This window comes from Gavia stellata, chromosome 18, assembly GCF_030936135.1.
Source record: "Gavia stellata isolate bGavSte3 chromosome 18, bGavSte3.hap2, whole genome shotgun sequence".
Classification (NCBI taxonomy): domain Eukaryota; kingdom Metazoa; phylum Chordata; class Aves; order Gaviiformes; family Gaviidae; genus Gavia; species Gavia stellata.
This window is the reverse complement of record NC_082611.1, coordinates 14741827-14758048: the sequence shown is the minus strand read 5'-3', so window position 1 is coordinate 14758048 and position 16222 is coordinate 14741827.

The following is a 16222-nucleotide window of genomic DNA, read 5'->3' as shown; positions in this document are numbered from 1 at the left end:
TTAATTAAAGCTGCTTTTAGGTTTCTTCAGCATTCTGTGATTAACTATTAAAAAGGTGACGTTAATATACATTTCTTTGGCAGTTCAGGTTTTGTTTATGAGAAAAAAAACTTCCTGTCAAGTTTGTGTTTGTATTCCCATGGCTGGCACATCCTTTCTGCATAAACAGGCAGAGCCTGAATGAAGAAGGTGGCCAGGTAAGTCGTTAACAAGTGACCTGTCCCGTGTTGCATCTGGTATTACTTTGCAGTGTGGCAAGATGAAGTTCAGCTGTGGCAAAACAGCTTTTAAAAGCGTACAACTAGCAGAAGCCAAGAAAGCCAGGAGGTGTGTGAGCATGTGGATTTCGTACTTTAATTTGGGAGAGCTGTGTTTTGCACGTCATGTTCAAGGGAGAACAGAGAAGGAACGATGAAGGAATGAGGAATGATTGACAGTATGTGGCTGCAAACACAAGTTACAAACCCCCCAGCTTTTCTACACTGACTGGTAGGTCTCTCCACAGAAGACTATTTGAGTTTGATCTCCTGCTAACAGGATGTTAATTTTACCCTGAAAAAATTTAGTATGTGAATCCAGCAAGTATCGGTAACCCTGAAGCTTGCTTAACATTGTAAAATATTCAAGAGGTGTCAGGTCAAAATTGGGCAGTGGACATTTTCTATTGAACTGTACGGATTTCAAATATTTGACAAAAAGTTCCGCTTGAATGCAATAAATGCAAAGAATTAGTGGTTGAGGCCTACTTTTTGTGTGAATATGGTGTTTTACTACCAGCTTGCTTTTGTTGAATACTGGGCAAATACAAGGCCAAAAAAGGAAGCAGGGAGGAAGGAGTTGTGGCTGCAATGGGTGATGATACTTCTGAGATGTTAAAATTGCAGAATTTACAGGCGGTCTGACTGTCTTCCTCACTTTGTGCTTCATCCCAAAAAAGTGCTAAAGCTTATCTTTATTTAAAGCTGTTCAGTCCTGCATATAATTTGTAAGAGTATGAGGTAGTGAGGAAAAAGAGAAATGGAGAGGGTTTTGTGTAGGGTGAGAGGGTGGGAGGCAGCTTGGTTTTCCCCGCTTAGTTTGTGTAAGGGAAAATGTGTTTCAAAGAGCAGTTTTGAATCGCAGAGCATATCCCATTCCTGTTTGGACCTCTTGACCTACAAGAGAGAGGCAAATGGCTTCTTTTTCCAGAGTTCTATTTGCTGTCTGGAAGGAAAATCAGACTGTAAAGTAAGTTAAGGTTGTTGATGTCCCCCATACTAATCCCTTTGAGCTGCTGAACAATGTGCACTCTGCCATCAACAATGTTACACTGCTGCTTTTGGAAATTCTTTTAATTACTCTTCTGTTTTACTATGCTAATAAGATCTTCTGAATCATAATAGAATTTATAATATTAAAAACAAGAGATAATTTAGGTTCTGATGAAAACGTGCATTATCGTATTTTAAACTAAAAAAGAGAAAGTACTTAGGAGTCAAGACATATATTCTCTTTCATGTGGTGCAGCATCTTAATGAATTACTTGCCTTTTTTATGTAGGTTCTATTATGGCCTGGATATCAGATCCAATAATATGTTTGTACGAAGAACAAGATATTATTTTCAGTTATATGAGTACCCAAAAAATCGTTCTTTTAGATGATAATAATAATTATGATGACACTTCCCATTTAGAGAGAGCGCTTTGTGTTTTCAAAGTGCTGTGCAAGCATTAACAAATGAGGGGTCAGATCCTGTAAACTCTTATCAAGTAAAGAGCTGATTGCAGTGCAATGTCCTTTGTGAGGAGTTGCAGGAAATAGACCCACTATATGGAGGTGTCCATGGCTTCTTGAGTCCCTGTCCTCTTGGATCTTAGCTCATCTTTTCAAATGAGGATGATAGGACAGAAGTCCTTTACCTGCTTCCCATTGTTAACGTGAAGTGTATTATTTGATAAAGTCTGGACCTGTCTAGAAGAGAAACTGTGTTAGGCACCCTTTTATGCTCTGGCATGATAGGGTAGGGTTCACTGGTAAAGGAAAATATGGGATGCAGAAGCCTCCCAGGGAACTATTCCTGTTCCTAGAAACATACAGTACTAATGCAATCTGGAAAGAGCCTTTGAAATAGCTGAGTTATTTCTATGTAAAAAACCAACCAACCAACTAAACATACCCAACCACCTCACCCAAAAAAAAAAGAAAAGAAAAAACCAACCAGCCAAAAAAGCAGGAAAAGGAGGTGGGGGTGCTGGCCTAATGTGTCTATTGACTAGTCAGTATTTTGACTCTGAGAAAGAAGACCCTAGAATAGAGCTATTTCAATCTCTAAAGACCATATCTTTGTGACCTCCTTATTCGGAGACCTGAATTAACTGAGTTCAGCTGCCAGGCATCACTTGATGTAAAAACAAACAAACAAAAAAGACACCTTCATCTTTCTGTACTTTCTTGACAGTCCTGGGTACAAGGCTGTTAAATAAATAAAAAGCCCAGCTGATCACTACATATTGTCTCCATGTCTCCATCTTCTATTCACAGGACCACTGGCAGTTCCTTCTTTTTGCCATTACACCTGCTTCGATTCTTTTTGCAAAGGATGAATGCATCGGTGGTTCTCAGATCCTGCTTATAATTGACATTTAAAAACAGACTATGTTGGCCCTACTTTTTGGTGTTTTTACAAAGTGAAGGTAGGTACGGAGTAATGCAGTGCTAGAAAAACCCACACTAAAATTCAAACCAGCAAAATAGAGGACTGTAAAAGCGAAAAAACCACTTTAGCATTAATTGTGACTGTGAGATTATACATTGTGTTAGTGAGTATGAGCATTTCCTGTTGTTATAGAATAACAAAATAAAATAACTGACTTGTCCAGATAGGTCTGTGATAAACCCTTTGGAAATATTCCCAAGGAAGCTTGGTAAGAAAGGAAACATGAGTTTTACCATCTCTAGATTGACTAGGGACTAGTGCTGAGGTTTAGCTGAAAATATTTGGTTTTCGCAGACTATTAAGTCCACTGAGGAATAAAGAAACACCAACAGAAATGGTGGAATCAGTTACATAGTCTTCTAAAAATATTTTTACGCTAAAAAGAAAAGATCCAGTTGCAACAGGTTTTGATGTTAATTTAATGTACCTCTTTAACACTGTGAAGAAAATTTCCACTCTAAAACTGAGGATTACTTTATGAATTTTATGAAAAGATAGACAAACTAGAATTCATTCTTCTATAGAAGTGGCAGATAAAATTTACCTGAGTTTGGGTAGCTTAACTGTCAAATTTTTTATTTGTGCAAAAAGTATTTGTAGCCTCTGTTGTAAAGGGCAGTGGAACGCCTACTCTAAGAGAACTGATAAATAAAACAAGGTGCAAGAATCTCCTCAGCAAAGCTTAAAATTGAATTTTTATACTGACTAATTGGTGGCTGTTCTAGGGGATGTTCGTTGAATGGCTGTTTGAAAGGAATCTCAAGAAAATTTGTGCAAATCATTGGGTTTCTTTCATGAGGAAGGTCATACCAAGTGTGAGATAAGAGATTTCACATTGTCCTTTATTTATGCTTTCCCTGAAAAATGGAGTACTTTTATATTTCAGGCCTAGTGTCTTAACTGAAGCAACTTTCCTAATGCCTTTGTAACAGACAGTAGGAAAGGAAGCCCGATCAGTGGAGATCACTGCATAATCACATGCATATATTACACTTCACAGGATTTTTCCAGCTCATTTAATAGATTTCTGATGCCCCAGTAATTCTTTCAAATAGTGGTTATTTTAATCAGCTGTTAAGTAAAACTCCAAACATTTCTCAATCATTTCACATCAAAGGTAAGTGAAGAGGTCAGGAAAACATGTGAGTGATGGTTTGTTAAAATATGAATGGTTTAAAAGAACAAATTATTATGTCAATATGTAAGGAATCAATAAATGATTCCATCAACTTGCTACTAAAATGGTCCACAAAACTGTATAGCACAGCGCAATTGCATGCGGCAAATAAATCTTCTGTAACTAAACTTTTCTGAAAGATGCTTAACGGTTTTCTTACTATTTTGTTACATACACTGATGTATGGGGATAAGATTTGCGACTAGTTTGATTTGAGCAAAATACTTATTTTTATTTAACAATATGCCTTAGATATGTGTTTTGATCTCTCAAATAAGTATCAAATCTTCAGCAGCATGGATGTTTCACAGCCAATGTTAATTTTTTTAATATTTTTGAAGGAGGGCTTGCAGTTGTAGAAATATTGGTCATGCATCTCCATTCAAATCCACAGGGCCAGGAATACACTGGTGTTACCATCCACTTGCCCTGGGGATCTCTTCTGTTTGGTGACTGCATTTCAAGAGGTATGAAACGCTGTATTCCACATGACTCCATAGTGAGAAATATTATACAGTGAAACTTGGTTAAACAAGTTAAACCCAAACTCACTGTGTGCAACTAAACATACGTATGACAGTCACTTAGTGACAACCCAGTGTCAGCCATACTAACTGCTGCTTCTTGCTTTCAGCCAGTGAGGGGGGTAATGCACACTTTGCTTTGATCCACCAGGTCCTCCCCACTATATAGATGCCATGACCAGTGGCGTGAAGTTTTAGTGACTATTCTCATTTGTACTATTTCGATACCCATGATTCCTTGCACAATTATGAAAATTGATTCAGAGTTCTCTTTCTTGTGGATTGGAATATTCAGGAGAGCAACAAGTCCGCACAAAACAGAACTGTTGCTTGAATTTTAAAATGAGATTTCTTGTGTTGTACTGACGAGAACTGTTAGACTGGGGCTCTGCAAAATGTCAGGCTGTATGCAAATAGGTAGTAGTAGTACAGGTGCCCAAGAGGGTGCAGTATTGTCATCAGGTGTTTTGGGCTAACTAAAATTTGTTGCGGAGCTCTTAAGGTCTCTCCATTTATATCTGTTTATAATTGCTTTTATGCAAAACTTGTCTTTAACTTCTGCCAGTCTGCTTAACTTTACAGTAGTCCTGTCATGCTCATTTACCACTGCCATCAAACCTCAAATCAGAAGGGATCCATCTTTTCCTGATGTTCTCCTTAGACACACAGAGAAACTTTTTGCATGGATCTTTCAAGTCCTGATGTATTGGTGGGACTCCCAGTGACTGAGCCTTCTAGAGCACGTGTTTGCATTTGTTGGCAGTAAGAGCTCCTCACTTTCAGAGCCCTCATTCTGGAGACTATCTTCTGCTCACAGCTATTTCCTTTCCTGTTAAATTATACGTAGACAAACTGAGAAAAGGAAGCAGGCTTGTGAATACAAACAGTGGACCCCCCATGCAGGTTGATAGCTCTCTTGTAAGGATAGCACAACTGCAGAAAAACAATCGAGTAAATGACACAGGTAATAAAAACGAAGCAGTTAATCACCTTCATTGTGCCCTTCACCAAAGACAAAGCGCTACCCTGCACCGTTGTGTACTGCCATCTACCATACAAACAAAAGAAAACAAGAATCTAATTGTCTGAACTGATGCTGACTATTTCCAGTGCTACAGTCGCAGGAGTGTTCGGTTGAAACAGTCTTTTCCCTGGCAGGTTCATTTGTCAAAACCAGAATGTGCTGTAAAACATCTTGATAAATTTCTGGTGAAACTTGGATAGCTTTCTCAAAAATCCATTCATCAGGTAACCGGTGAGATGCTCTGGAGACATCGTGGCTTGATGTTGGTAGGGTATATAAGTGCAGGGAGTCAGAGATAGGCATTTGGGAAGAGGGAGCCCTCATTCCTAGGTAGCAGTGGGCTAGGGGAGGGATAAAGGATAAGTTTTGGATTGTCTGTTTGCAAGAGCGCGTTAGATGCCTGGAAATAAATAGCTGGAAGCTTTTGGTTGGCTCAGTGCCAAATATTGTGATCATTTTTAAGTGATTTCAATCTTTTCTTCCACATAAAATTCTAAAATGTAATTCTTTCTCTTATAAAGCTCATTTTAAAAGAGAAAAATCAACTTCTGAGAATTGGAAAATGTCTGTTCATGAACAGAGCTTTTTGTTCCAATATGTTGCTGAATTTCAGATGTTTGAAATGCTGCATTTTGGAGGTAATTCCCTGATTCAAAACACCTGTTTGTAGCAGAATGTTTTGGTCTTCTTTTTCTGAACCATCCTGGCTTTTCAAAGATGAAAAGTGTGTGTCTGGTGTGTAAAACTGCTTTGATTTATCAGAGGTAAGCCATGTTGTTAGCAGAGATAAAGGACCTTGTTTACAAGGTGTCTATATCCTTAGAAAAAAGGAGTTTCCAGTAATTGAGTAAGGTGTCCTGAATGTATAGATTAAACTAGAAGGCCAACAGCAAACATGATGAACTTCAAAAGAACAGCTTCTCATCTCTCTGGGGACCTTCATTAATGAGTCACCAGATAGGCAATTACTGTACAGTTCTTGTAATGACCAGGATCAGACACAAGCAATCAGCACAGTAGGCAGCAAGAAAGCAAGCAGAAAAAACCTGCGAAAATATGCCATTAAATCTTAATTATTCTTCAAAAGAAAACAAGCACAACTAGGGGGCAAATAACTGTAAGGAATATACAGAACTGTATCAAAACCTGCTGGCTCAGGGCAATGATATTTAGTTATTAGCAGCATCAAGGTTTATTTAAAGCTAAGCACTATGCTTACAGACCATTCAGAGGTGTATTTTCCACCTGTTTGTTACAAGCCTGAGTAGAAGCTAGTCTTTGCTACCACAGGATTGTTCCTCAAATTAAGAGATGCCCCCCTATTATTTTGATGTCTGTTCTAATAGCCTCTAGAAACCACAACAAAGGCTGGGGCCCCAGGTGGACATACTGACAATGAAAGACGGTTTTTCCCAGAAGAATGACTTAAATTGGTAAAGAAGGACAGGCCGTTATGGGACAATAAGAGAGGTCATCAGGGCTGTATAGCACCATCAGGTTTGATGAAGTCCCAGCTCAGTGTCACTTCAACATCCTCTGAGTATTTGTATGCAGCATATCTAGCACGGGTCCATGGAGCTTATTTACCAATGAACACTCCCCAGATCCTGAACTGCATAAGTGGTTTTTTTGCAGCTAAGCGCTCCTGTTGAGCTCACCAGAATTCTCTGGGGAAATCCTTTGATGATTATGGGAATATGAGTTTCTTGATGAGTTTCTTCTCATCCTCCTTTGTAAGAGATAATTATGAACTTATAAATAAGATGGGCCCCATACACATACTGTTATTGGGGAGGAGGAGTACTCAGAAAAGGAGTTACTGCACAGTAACTCCTGTACTAGAAAGTCGCACGTCTTTCATCTGCCCTGAATTGCCTTTTAAAAAGAAATCTTATGCAGTGGGCAACAAAGATCATCCTCATCAGTGCCTTGTAGCAAACAATTTCATTTTTTTGTCTCTGTCCTCCAAACCATCCTCATGCAAGTAAACTCACTTTGGTCTGTCTTAAAAGGCACAGGTAATCTAGAACAATGTGGATTTATTACTTGACCATCCTCACACAGTATGTGAGCCATAGCAGCGTCTTTTTTTTTTGGTGTAAGTTGTTTCAACCTTTCAAAAATTAAAGTTGTTTAGGATCAAGAGGACAAAAGAGCAAAACCAAATGTTGTCCCACTGTTAGCATAAGGTTCACCTTTTGGAAGCCCGAAGTTGAGGTTTGGGAAATGGACTTGGACTCATTTTTACTTCTTGCAAAACATATCAGCAAGAAAGATGGTAGAAAGAGGCAAAAAAACTGACAAAGGAGTAATGGTACTTCTAATGGATATACAAAATTGATCTGTTTATTTGGTAACTGCATGTAAGTTCTATGAAATTTATGGTCTGCCTCCACACCTTTGACTTTAAAATTGATAACTCACTCAGGATAACCTTCCTTCACAGAAGTACATTGAGGAAGTTACTTATTTGCACAGTATTGTGGATTTAGCTCCAGAGTATTGTATGAGTAATTGTCTAATGACTTTTTCCTGAATATGTTCTTCATAGTGCACTGTATTTTCCCTGCAGAAAGAATAATTATGTAAATAACTATTATCAGAATATAGTGTGCAGCTAAAAAGTGTAAGATGCATTGTATGATCATATATTTGTATAACAGGTCTGGCTCTGTGAAAGATAAAAGTGAATATTGAAGCTGTGGTAGTTTATTTATATGTATTTCTGTGCACTTATCACCTCAGGTATTTTAACAATTTAAAGATTTGTTATATCTGAATAGGCTATTCAATGTGGGAAATTACCCAAAGGAAATAGTAACATTTTTGCATTCAGGACTCCCAAATATGGGGGCTGAAACTGGTGATGCAGCAGTGCTTTTGATTTCAGTGTTGACTGTCACAATGATATTCCCTTAGTAAGGATTCCTTTAGTTTTCTTGGGAAATCAAACAAGATAACAGGAATAATTAACCTGTTGTGCTTTTTACCATTACTGATCTCCAAAACACTAAAAAAAAAAATTTCCTAATCTTTCATCTTTTTGTATTCTAAATCATTGTTTAACTTGGTTCTTTAAGACAATATTTACTTATCAGTCTAGAGTGTGTGCTATGTCCTCAGGTTAGTTTGGAGGAAGAAGGATGGATTTGCTAGTGTTCTGCTTTCATCAGCAGCTAATATTTAAAAAAAAAAGTTGAGATAACATGTGACAATAGAACAATTCAGTCAATTCACAAAACCGAAGTTCATCCTACTGTAATGTACTTCAAAGTACCTTGCTGGACATAAATCAAACTTGTTGCTGAAAATTTTTATCAGCATGCTGTATTGAAGCAGTTTTAGGATGTCTGGGTTTATTTTCAGTAAAACTAGACTACAAAATAAGAAATTTAATTTAGTAACTATTCTTGCTAAATACGTTTATCAATTATTTTGAGCATAATTATTGAGCCAAATAGATGTCGTAGACTAAATCTCAATTCTCAAAATTAATTTTCCTAAATAGGGACTCATGGTAGTTTTCTGGATCCTGAACTTCTATGATTTGATATTATAATTATCTAGTATTCACAGATTTTCTTCTCTTCCCTTTTGCCCTCCCCCCAGCATGGCTTTAAAATACTTCTTGCTGTTCTTGCTTTTTCTAAAGCAGCCAAAAGTGGCTGAAACATACTGTCTCTACATAATTCTTCTGTACTAAGCAAAATCTAATCCACAGATTTTCATTATATTCCTGTCTTCCTTTGGCACGTGCAACATTTTGTCGAGATCTCCATGAATCTAACCTGAATTAATCAATATAAATAAACAGGTATTCACAGGGCAGTCATATTTCTGATGGCAAAAACCAAGCGAAAACTTTCACTGGCCTCCTTTGACTGCCAACCCGCCCCCTCCCCCCCCCCCCGCCCCCCTCACATGGCTTTCCATATGTTACTCTGGCTGGCTATAGGAAAAGTCTGAATCATGAAGTACCTGGACACATTTACCAAAATTACATCTGGAAAGCACATTGAGTATATACAAAGATGATGTCCATGGAAAATTAGATTTATAGTAGCTGTAGGTACACTGTTGTGTATCCAAACCTATAAATGTTATTTCATATTCTGTGGGGATCTATGGAACAATGAGGGCAAGTGACTTGCCAAGGTCACCTAATAAACTCTCACAGTTGATATTAAAATTCAGGAACTCATGGCTCCCCACATCTATATTCAGTTTCCCATCAGTGGTATCCTTCAATCATTATACAGTCTTTATTTTTGCATCAGCGTGCTCTATTTCAGCAATTAATATTGACTATCCTGACTATGCTTCATTTCTGTATGAGGTTAACAGATATTTATGGCCACCTATCATGAGGATGTGACATGAGTTCATGACCTAAGCAGAGAGGTCCTCTATGGCAAGACATTTTCTTTCCAGGTCTTCCTTTTTGTTACTTTATATTTTTTTCTTTGCTTTCCTGTTCACCTTTCTCTATTTTTCTTGACAACTTCGATGCCAACTGGGCTGACAGGTCAAAATGAGCAATAGCCTTTCCTTGTCTTCACATGAAGCATGTCACCTGTGTAATATTCTTAGATGGTGGTGTGACCTGTAGCAAATCTCAGTTCACTCCCACATGCAGATCTCTGGAATTGTGTTAAAACTGATCAAAAAGTTTGTCTTGAAGTATATATTACTCAGAAGAAAGTTTTTACTATTTAACTTCAATGGCTTTATTTGTTTCATTGTTATTGTTAACTTCTTAATGTTGTGTTTTGCACATTTTGTGTCAGACTCCCTTTTGAAGTTTGCTCTCTGCTTATGTGTCAGTACCTGAGTTCTGACAAGTTTCAGATCACAGTAGAGGACTGGCATTTTTTGTTATTGTTTGATAAGGGTTTTTTTCACTGAAGATTTTGTCCTGGGCACTATACGTGATAAAGATACATTTTGCTGCAGCAGTCTGACTGTGCATATATACTTTTGAAAGCAATTGAAATATCAAACTGTAAGAGAAATCTAATGGGGGAAAAGAAGGAAATACGCAAGGTAACTGCATAACAGTGTTGCTTTTTTTATGAAATGTCAGTTTAAACATAAAATTGCTTTTCATCTTCAAGCAGTTCTCCTCCAGATGGATACTTACTAGAAGCCAGAACATTTAAAAACAGCTACAAATTTTTAAATATCCAACAAATTTTTAAATATCCAACTTGAGATATCTTATAGGTGTTTTATTTCTACTGGGATATATTCTTAGCAAGTCAAATCCTTTAAAGCCTTCTGACAATAAGGTTTGTAAAATTGAAAGTACTTGAAAAAAACAGGCTAAAAGCTCTTGATTTTTGCAAATGCTGGTGCCTCTTCTGGCAGCAACGCACTGTTAGGTGCTTCCCTCATGTGAGAGAGTTGAACATGTGTACATGATATAACAATAGAATTCAGAATATTTTCAATAAACTTACTGTATCATGTATGTGAACTAATGATTAAATTATACCTCTGCAGACTAGCAATGATACCAACTCTTTCCCAAAAGAATAAATTCTGTCAAGATACAAAGGACTTTGTGTATAATTTCCTTTACTCTTAATAGCAGTTAATCTATGTGAATGGACACTCTGGGGAATATATTTCTTACTCTTGTGGTGATTTTTTTTTTCAAATGAGCAGTAAAATGTAAGTTTAAAAAAATCAGTGGTTTCTTATTGTCATATTGAAGTTTCGTGGTTCTTTCAATGACTTCCTCAGTTTTGTTCCCAGCTTTTGTAGGTTTAACAGTTATCCTGCCCTTGGACAGAGTCTTGGACTAGCCAAGTTTACACAGCAGTGTATGAGTGTGCTGGGTGTCTCCAAGTCTTCTCTCTGAGAGCTGTCAACAGACAACTCTCTTAATAGAAGGAACAGCAAAAATAAGAAACGTAACAGCATGATGAACAGGCTGCGTGTTTGGGTTTTCCCCTAGAAGTTCAAAAAGAGTTAATTGCTGCACATTTCATACTGTGCATGTGTGTTTTATTTTGGAGGTGGATGCAGTGAAGTCTAGGTTGGCTGGCTCCTCAAAATACTTCATGGATTTCTTCCATCCCCCAGCCAGGAGGAGAGTTTTTGCCTGGTTTTATTCTGCTCTGTCTCAGCCTGGCAAACCACCCTAACTTTACCACAACTAATGGGGCAAGTACTTATTGTTTTTAACAGTTTGTTTACCAGGAGATGTTTTATCTAGATTCATCTAAATTGTTCTCTTTTAACTTCCTTTTCCCAAACCAAGCCATAGAGCAAATGAAGGTTTTTATTGTAAACATTCCTGTGACCTGGTCTAACCACAAAGTATTACTGGATTAATGAGGATCATTCCCATATCCTTCATTTCTGTTTACATCATTAGAAGTATATAAGTAGCAGATAAAGAAAAAAAAATCTAGTGCATTCTGTCTGAAAGTATTTAAATTTAATTTAGAAGATTAAGTATACCTGTTTCAACAGCAGAAAGCATTTTGTAGTAGTGAATTGTTAGCAATAGCTAGAGAAAGACCAAAGGAAACATTTTTACTTGATTCACAATAAATAATTTTGCCTTACTGCTAGTTTTCTTCTTGAAATATAAGCCAGAGATATATTTCATCATTAACCTTTTGAACTGGGCCAAGTATAATTGGCAATTCTCCTGCAACGTCCATTTGTCTGTATTATGCCATTCCTTTTACAGAAGAAATAATTGTCATTTTTTCTGTGTACAGGTTTTTTTCAGCCAACCTTTGCAAAGGATCAGAAATATTATAAAGCTCCCAAATGATATCCTATTCCATCTAGGTTTGCCTAACAACAATTTGTGGTTGTATATAAAAGTATTTCAATGTGTTCAATATGAAAGTGGAGTACAATTGAGAAATTCTGTTTAACAGATTGGATTCTTACCCTTGTCTCTATTTAAGCCTGGAAACAAGGTTCTTGGAGATGCTCATGCTATCTCTTAACATACCATAACACACAAAGAGAGGCTTGGAAGTCGTGCTATGACATACACCTAACTTGTCTGAAATCACCTACTGTCAGTAATAATGCCCTTTGTTTACTGAAGCGCTAATCAAAAATTTGGCTAACTGTAACTGGGATTGCCTTTTAATATCTTAGCTGTCAACACGCAAGTATGTCTTTTTGACAGTATATTTTCAAGAATACATATGACATAGTAACAACAGAACTGTCTTAACATCTGGAGAAGAGACTAGCTTCAATCAAAATAAAGGATTATATGTTTCAGTACTTTTTTGACGAGTGGGAGAAGATTTCGGAGAAGGGCTACACCAAGATTTTTAATGGTCTTTACTTACTGAATCAGTATCTTTTTTTCCCCTGTTGGTTGCTTGCTGATTGCTGAATATTTGCCCTTTGCCCCAATCATTATTTAATACATTAAAAAATACACCATCAGGGACATAATTTTTATTTCTCCTATTAGTTATGCTTCTGCTGAGTGCACTGTTCACTAGTGGGTACTAGCATGCTGTTTTACGGTAGAAATGACACAAAAGGGGCACACATTTTCATTAGAAATGCAATTATCAGGCTGGTGGTTGATGGTTTACTGCTCCTTTGGCCCACAATTTATTATGTAAGACAGAAACTGGAGCAATATGTTTTGATACTTCTGCCTCAGTCCAGCAAACTTTTAAAGTCCATGCGTGTTCTGCCCTTGACCTCCTCCTGAGCTGAATATAGAGTACTTAGCTGGTGGAATATCACCAGCATCTTGAGATCTACAGATGAAAGCCATTAGAGTGGAATTGGATATTACCACTTTTGGCTTTGCTTTCATTACACAGTGAAATACTCTTTTGGTAGTATATCTGCCCACTTTTGACTCTTTCAGATCTCTGAATTAAATCCAGGCTAAATTGTTAGTCATGAAAAGCAGCTGTTATAAAGATGCTGTATCAGTGGCCTCTGAACTTCACTCTAGGTTTTTAAGAAAAAAATTGTAAAGTGACTTAGTGGCCCGTAAGTCTTACCAGTTCAAGAACCTTAAATCTTCGTATTGTTTCTTTTGAGATTTCAGATTATTTCCTGGAAGAGGGTATATGCATCCAGAAGATAAAATGGTATGTCATTACAGCTGACCTGGATATCTTCAGCGATTGCATCAACAGTCACGGTTTGTATTGGATGGGTTTGGAGACTAGACAGTTTCTGCTCTGACCCACTAAAAGTGATGCCTGTCCAAGTGTTGTGGCTTAGTCCCGGTAGGCAGCTAAGTCACTCACACCCTGCAGTGGGATGGGGAAGAGAATCGAAAGGGTAAAAGTGGGAAAACTCGTGGTTTGAGATAAAGATGGTTTAATAAGTAAAAAAAGGAAACAAAGAAAAACAAAACCAAGAAAAACAAGTGATGCAAAAAACCCAATTACTCACCACCAGCTGACCGATGCCCAGCCAGTCACTGAGCAATGGCAGCCCTGGCACATTTGCCTCCCTCCTGGTTGTTAATGCTGAGCATGATGTTATATGGCATGATATATTTCTTTGGTCAGTTTGGGTCAGCTGCCTCAGCAGTGTCCCCTCCCAGCTTGTGCAGCCCCACCTACTTGGTGGTGTGGCAGTGTGAGAAACAGAAAAGGCCCTGACGCTGTGTAAGGACTGTTCAGCAATAACTAAAACATTCCTGTGTTACCAACACTGTTTTGGTCACAAATCCAAAACATAGCTCCATACGAGCTACTATCAAGAAAATGTATTTTATCCCAGCCAAAAACCAGTATAATCTCCATACCTTATTCCATACCATTTGTATCATGCTCAGGTTCCATGCTATCCAATATATCCTCCTTACCCACCACCTCCCTTAGTCTTTAGGCCACCCCTATAAAACATCCATAAAATGTCCATCAAGTTCATTTAGTCTATGACTTTGGGCCCCATCTGTTATGGTGGTCACTCAGGACAGGACAGGTGGTGTGTTGTGTGGAGTTAATGGACACCAAAGCCAGCTCAGGTTGGGTCACTGCTCCATTTGCACAGCTTCTTGTGAGGCTCACCCTCCAAGCGTTCAGGTGGAACTCCTCCCCTCGCCCCTGCTTTGGCTTATCCATGGACCACAGTCCCTTAGGGGAGTACCTGCTCCAGCATGGACTTACGGGTGACAGTCTTTTCAGGGGGTGTGCTCGCTGCAGTGCAGGCTTACCCACAGCCACAGTCACTTCAAGGTGTACCTTCTTTGGTGTGGCCTTATCTACAGTCACTTTAAGGATACCAAGAAATGCAGGTGTCAGTTGACATAGCCCTGCTACTTCTTTCCCCTGGTGAAGAGGGAAGGTAAGAAGAAAGGGAGTTTTTATTTTCTGTACTTTTGTCAGATGGCCCTTGCTTAGTAAGGAAAGTAAGTGTTCAGACTTGAATTGAATTGAATTAGCTCATCAGTGGTAACAGTTCTGTTTAATCAATGAGAATAGTCAGATGGTGGTATAATGCTAGATAACGTAGTGCTGTACTACAAAATTAAGCTTCCTATTTAGTATACTGTTGTATGGAAAAGAAAGAGTTTCCTCAGAAAGATTTTAACTGTGAACAAATCCAGACTTGATGTGTGAATCCAGGCTGTTGGCTTTGGAAGGCATCTGACTTAAAAGGCCAGTGGGATGTGAGAATAAATATTTTTGTATCTATCCAATTATGTCCCTTTTTTCTTTAAAGCTGTAACTTGAATCTGTAAGGAATTAATTTCTTACATTAATAGAAATAGACTTCCAGCATTTTTATGACCCCCTTTTCAGAGGACTTTGTGTTTTGTAAATCAGATTACTTCTGTCTAGTATTATTAGAGAAACCAGAACATTAAGACTTAAGATCAATTTTAAACTAGTTAGATTAGGAATTTTAGATTCTTAACTTCCGATGACTCATTGCAATAAACTTCCATTCTCCTGCTTTGTGGAATTCCAACCTTTTAAAAGGGTCTGAAATTAAACCTCTAGCCATTAAAGCCTTGGTTTGGCCAGAATCACGTAGAAAGTCAATGGCCAAACTGAGAAAAGAAATTACCATCTTGCTTGTCTTCTTCAGGCTTCTTCATCATTGTTAGAAAGCAGTTAGTGTTTCAGAAACATTCTGTCAAATTTCTAACACAGGAAAAATGAGGAAACAAGACACTGTCTCAGTACCTTCAAGTAAGGTACATTTTTGCCAAAATATGTCATTTTGTATTATTATTTAGTTTAGTTGTATCTGTACATGAGTGATACAGATACATTAAGATTATTAATCCAATAGTCATCCTACTGTACTACATGCCTGCAAACAATGTTTTATGCAAATGTAAGTATGCAAGCAGAAGTACCAGGCTGGGTGCTTCCCTGCTTCCTAGGATAACCCTGTGCTCCTCAGCTGGTACTTACTGTCTAAAATGCTGTGATAATTTCTCATTGCATTACTTGACAAAGGCAGAAAGAATACTTTCAGAACAGGCATTAGAAGACTTTTTTCAATATGTTTGGTTCCAAGACAGCATTAATGTCACTGAATAGTGAAAGTAATTGGGACCACTCAGCCTGCCTTAAGGCCATGACAAAACTATAATCTGTTCATAATTTTGCAGCCATGTGAAGTGTTCTCATTTGCTCCATAAATTGTACTAAAGAATAGCCTTTTTTGGAATAACAATGTATTAATTTCTCTATGTTTAAATAGGGTATAAATAGTTAAAATAGAAAGCAGCCTAAATACAATAGCTTCTTATGATAATTGCACACTCATCAAAGTAAACTGGAACCCAACAGATCGATAGTTAAATACCATTAAAAAACAGTTTTG